Genomic DNA, 6,295 nt, shown 5'->3' on the forward strand with positions numbered 1-6,295 from the left:
GAATCAGAAGTTGGGAGTCCAGCCTCTGAGACACAGTGAGAATCCTTGCCTCCCCCAAATGTTTCTTACAGAAATACAGAAACAAAGATAAAGATGTGAGACCCTTTAGTTATATACACTAATATGTTACTGAACAAACCATTTAACAGGGCAAGTGAGAGATGCCTCAGTGGCTAAGGAACTTGCCACCAAACCTGACGATCTGCATTCAGTCTCCCAAGCCCACGTGCTATAAGATCTGATTCCTTCCCTCTGACCTCTGCAGACATACTGTGGCATTCTCTACCACGCACGTACACATGAACACATAGGAACTAAATAAATGTAAAGAGAATTATAGAACCTAAGTGACCACCGATTAAAAATTAATCAAAAATGTAGACTGTTTATAAAAGAGAATACTATATAGATATAAAAAATGCATCCAAAATCCACTACTACAGCTGGCTTGGACCTCACAAAGACCTACCTACTTCTGCCTCCCAAATACTGAGACTAAAGGCCTGTGCCATCACATCTGGCTAACACAGAATATTCTCGAACTCTCAATGAACACCGCTTCAAGTGATTCCTTTTCTAGGAACAATCACAAACTGAATAAACCTTCTTGCCTCAGCATTCCACGTGCTAGAATTACAAGCACATGCCAACACACATGGCAGAAACCCTAGAATTCTTGACCCTTGCCAACAAACACAGCCCCCTCTCTTTTCAGAACTCCACAGGTCCCTGAAGGAGACAAGTGTCTAGAGGGCAGTCACCCCACTTAGATTCAGTGTAGCCATCTGGTCATCAGAAGAGGAGGGCTGAATTCTTTGGGTCCAAAGCATCAGGCTTAAGGAACTTGACCAGAATCTTCTTTCTCTAAGGAATCCGTTCGGACCTTAGCTCTCCTTTAATTGGAGAGATAAGTAAGTACGGCCCCGAGGGCACTTTAGGCCCCTATCCCCTAAGCCTCCTGCAAGTTCCCTCTTGTCTTTGAAGACAAGATAGGGGTGGTTTTGTAAGAATGTAAGAGTGAGGCTGAGGCAAGCAGACCTTTTTAAAAAAAACATACTTTACAGAGCAAAGAGTAGTGTCTCCAAAGGAGAATCCAAACAATGAGCCCGTAAAAGACCACTCCACAAAGATTAAACGGCGTCTCTTTTCCACACATCAGCAATGACCCACTATGTTTCTGTATCAGTGTTCTTACATATATTTATCCCCGGCCATATCTAAATACTGCTTAGAACCATTGCTTCCCTAGCACATCTCTTTAGGTCAGCCTTTTCTTTGCAACTTATTTTTAAAGCACAGGTCCTTAGAAATCTTATTTTCTACATTTAGTTCAAGAGAAAACGTCATACTTTTAACATAAATGGAAAAAGAGGATGAGAATCCAGAGAGAGAAAGAGAATATTAATAAATATTACCTAAGATGGAACTCCTTGACAAAGGCTCCTCATGCAAGTTCTCCTCAGAGATGTCTGAAAGGCGGGCCTCTAATGCTCCTCCTTCTAGAGGTTATAATGTCTGGGAAATACTTGCCAGGAGATTTTGTTTCAGCTTCTCCTATAGGTTAACATCCCCTGTGATTTTCTTTTAGCTCCGCCTATTAGTGAGAGTGACATTCTTTCAGCTCCCTCTATAGGTTAGAGTGTGGGATTATTAGCCAGCACAATTTTATTGAGTGACTATTCTTTTTGTAGATACAGCGCTAACTGCTTGAGATAGAGGAGAGAAAGGCAGATAAGCTGTAATTGAGCCCAGATGGAGAAAGGCAAGCAACAGGGTGCCTTGAGAAGACATAGGACAGACTAAACACAGCAACAGTCTCCATCTTCTGAGCCCATCTATTTAAACTATAACCAAAAGCACACTGGCAGGAATGTCACAGGGACTTCCAAATGATCAGATACAATGGGAAACTAACAGCCCTAATGTTAATTGACCTTGCTAATCACTCCCTCCTTTGCTTCACTGAAGCAGTTGGCTGCAGAGTTTCCTCCTATCTCCCTGCCACCTCCTCTCTTCTTTAACCAGACCCCTAAATGTTGATGCTTCCCAGGACTTTTCCTTTCGCCATCTCCTTTTGACTTCCCTGCTGAAATCTGCACACATAGCTTCTACCTACACAGTAAGCTAGGCTTGGTTCCCAGACCCCAAAAGAACACAAAAACTGTTTCCCTCTCTAGCTTCATTTTCAGCTTTATAGCGTTATTCTATTTCTGTAATGGATCTTTTATTCAGCCTGCATCCTAGCTCCATCTACCCAATTCCTGTTTCCACTGCAAGTTTGTTCAAGTTTCAGTCTCAAGCCACTGAGATACATCAATTTCTAGAACATTTGACTGAAGGTCCAGCTCCAGCTTTCGTTGTACCGTCTGAGAAACCTTCTGGAACTGTAGCTTTTGCTATTTATGCTCCAAACACACTCTACTCAGTCCCTTCATCATCATCACCATCATTATTTATTTATGTATTTATTTATTTATTTATTAGATAATGTCTATGTTTGGGCTCAGTAATCTAAGCAGAAAAAAATCTGTCTTAAACAAACAATGGAAAGAAAATTTGAGCTGTAAATAGTCAAACATAAATGAAAAGAAACTTGGAGGCTTATGGGGTTAATCACTGGTATTTAAAATGAGGATTTTGTTTCATTTATTTTTTTTAGCCTATTTCCTTGCTTCTGTAGGGACACCAATGGAGGGAGCCACAAGGTCAGTCCTGTGAGAAGAAGCCCCAAAAGATTCATTTATTATATATAACTACACTGTGGCTGTCTTCAGACACGCCAGAAGAGGGCATCTGATCCCATTACAGATGGTGGTGAGCCACCATGTGGTTGCTGGGATTAGAACTCAGGACCTCTGGAAGTGCTCTTAACCTCTGAGCCATCTCTCCAGTCCTGGTTACATACCTCATAAAGGAATAAATTATTTTTTGGATGAAAGAATCAGGTCTCTAACAAGCGTGTTTAGTGAAGACAGTGAAATGATGCTTGTGATGGTGAATTGGAATCAGGGGTACTACTAGTATGAACTAGGTTTTTTTTCTTTTATTGAGTGAGGGTCTAAATATCCGAGGCTGTCCTGGAACCCCAAATCCTCCTGCCTCAGTTTTCTGAATGCTGGGATTCCACATATGCCATAACAGAACTCATGATTTTCAATAAGCAGACATAAAGTCTATACAGGAATATTTATGTGGTATACATATGCATGTATTCTCTGGGTTCTGAGGCCTTTAAACAATTATGACCTGGTGGTAATAATGATCATACCTAGTGCCTTACCTAGTTCTCAACATTACACTCTATTCAAAGGAATCAGAGCTTCTTGAAGAAATGACTGATCTCAGAGGCTAGGATACAGAAAGTATGAATCTGTGATATCTTTTTATTTGTTTGTCATCTTTTTTCCTGTTTTTTATTGTATATTTTATGTATACACATTTCAAATGTTATCCTCTCCCCCCTCCTGTCCTCCCCACTCCCCTTGTCTTGTAATCAACAGCTTAAAAACGCACACACATACTCAAAACCAGCAGCATCTGGTATAAGGACATAGAAAGGGCTGGAGAGTCTGCCAAGTGCTTAAGGGAACTTGCTGTTCTTCCAAAGGGCCCACACTATGTTGCTAGCACCCTACCTTGGGCAGCTCACAACTACCTGTAACTCCAGTTCCAGGGGATCCAGTGTTTTCCTTTGACCTCATCAGGCATCCATGCACACATTCGGTGTACACACACACACACACACACACACACACACACAGAGAGAGAGAGAGAGAGAGAGAGAGAGAGAGAGAGAGAGAGAGAGAGAGAGAGAGAGATTTAAGGAACACGGGGGTATGCTTAGAGGGTTCTCACTGTCCAAATCAACTACCAAAGTAATGGTAATGAATTAAACCCCACCAACTAAAATAGGAGCCAGTGAATCTATGCAGATGCTCATATATTGAGGCTGAAAAATTCTCTTTTATAGTAAAATATCAGCTAACAAACATTGGAGGAATGGTGGGATTAGAGTCACCCATAGGTAGCCACTATAATATCAGGCCAGAAAAATATGAATGTTCAACTAGGTAAAATTGAAAAATGTCCTCAGATTTAACGGTCATATTGATAGCTGTAACATAGGAGTGGGTGGGTAGAATGTTCTTAGAAAAGTTACTCTGAAGCATTTCGTAGTAATAGTTTTGTGTCTACAAGTTATTTCTGCATGGCTCAGAAGTTACGCACGCACACACATAAAGGGTGGGGGTATATATTTAGCAAGAGTGATAAAACAAATGTGGCTCAATAGTAAAAACTGGGAACTGAGGTGAACAGTATATGGAAAATCTCTGGGTGTTCTTGCAGTTCTTCTTGACTTAAGAAATTATTTCCCAATGTACTCTTTTAAACATAAGTTGTCTATTTCTTTAAAAAGTACTGAAAATAAAACCAAGTGTTTATAATGTGAAACATGCACTAAAGTCTTTATTTGTGCCTGTTTATAGAGGTTTATAAAGGTTTTCTTTAAAGATAAACTGAAAGCAAAGAAGAAATATGTCACCATGGCCAACGCCATCTAAATTGTTGAATGAGGCAAAATACTCTTGCAGAATTGACAGATGATGCGGAGAGATTTCTACCCTGCTGGGATAGACAGCTTGAACTAGAATAGAGCTACCTATTAGTTTCTGTGTGCAGGATAATCTTTTACTCAAAACTTCACCTACTCCTCAAAACGGAGAATAAGCTCCTGGGATATGGTGACAGAAAATAACATTATCAACAGGAATAAGAGAGGCAGACATTTACGATTCTGTCTTTTTATACACGTATATATACTTTATTAAATTCACAATCTCAGGATATACACTAGGTCAACATTTCACAAAACTTTCTATTATTCCAAAAGCAGTTATCACAAAACAGTGATTTATAAGTCAGTCAAGCAAAACCAGTATCTATAGGATTTTATTACGGTTTCATTTTTTTGTAGTAGTTTTCAAATAGAAGCTTAAAATATATGATATAATATGAGAATAGGAAGAAAGAATTTTACTTTATAACAATAACTACATTCCAAATATTTGATTTTATATAAAAATAAAGGGGTACTGTCAACAAAGCTGCTCTGTGGATTAGCATATTACCATTTTTATTTATTTCAAAACAATCCCTGCACAAACTTAGCTTTCTAGTCCATTTAAACAATATAGAAGACAACGATAACAAAGGTTAGTTTACAAAGAAAAATACAAGAATGTGGCAAAGGAATCTGTAGGAAAAAGTGGTGACTGATGGGTAGGAGAGAGATGTGGAAGGGTGAGGAGCAAGAGTAATCAGAATGAATTGTATACGTTTACGGAACTGGCAAAGAACAGATTTAAAGCATTCAATTAGAATCATTAGTAAAAGAGTTGGTCTGAAACAGTAAAGTGAATCCTCCTGCCTCTTTGATCTCATCATACCATTGGGACAATTTCAATCTTCTGTTCCGGTTTTACTTTACCATCCAATTTTGAATACAAGTTTAGATATCACATTTCAAAGATTATTTCTTTTTTTAATCAAAGATTATTTCTTAAGAGTCCTACATTTGGACTCTAAATTTGAACTGCAAGGTATCCCTTTAAGGCAAATGAGACAGAAGAAGAGTGAAGGCAGACGAATCTCCTGAAAAAAAAAAAACTCATCTCTTATCATTATGAAGGCAAAAGCCTTTGAATATGGTTCATTAACAGAGTGGATATACCAAGCGCTATCAAAGAAATGTTTCTTTAAAATAGCACACAAGTGGGCGATTCTTATAACAGCACATTTCTGTTAGGTTTGGAGGATTATGAGCTTTTCACAGGCTAAAGTAACATGGGAACTCAAGCCAGTAATAGCTTTTATGACAGTGATTACAAAGTAAACTTAAGAACAGACCTGATTCTATAATGGAACTGCAGCAAGCTAAGTGATGTTCTGTGATAATTAGAAGAGAGGTTTTGCTTTAACCACACTAATTTCCAGTCTGTAAATACCTTCAAATCACCTCCAAGGATTTTAGATTTCCAAAGACTTAGGTTTAATCATTTTATGTTTGTTTCCTACATTCACTTAATATCACGATTCTAGTGGGTAAATGTGAATATTAAACAAATAGTCCGTCTACCAGGTTGAACATTAAAAGAAATCTAACAACACAAACATTGTACTATTACACTATTACACCATTTCTAGTGTAATACATAACGCCACAATAGATCACACTTGGATTTCTTAAATATTTTAGTCAGGGGTTTTCTTTTGTAAAAACAACAGAGTATATGTC

The sequence above is a fragment of the Micromys minutus genome, assembly GCF_963924665.1.
Source record: "Micromys minutus genome assembly, chromosome: X".
NCBI lineage: Eukaryota > Metazoa > Chordata > Mammalia > Rodentia > Muridae > Micromys > Micromys minutus.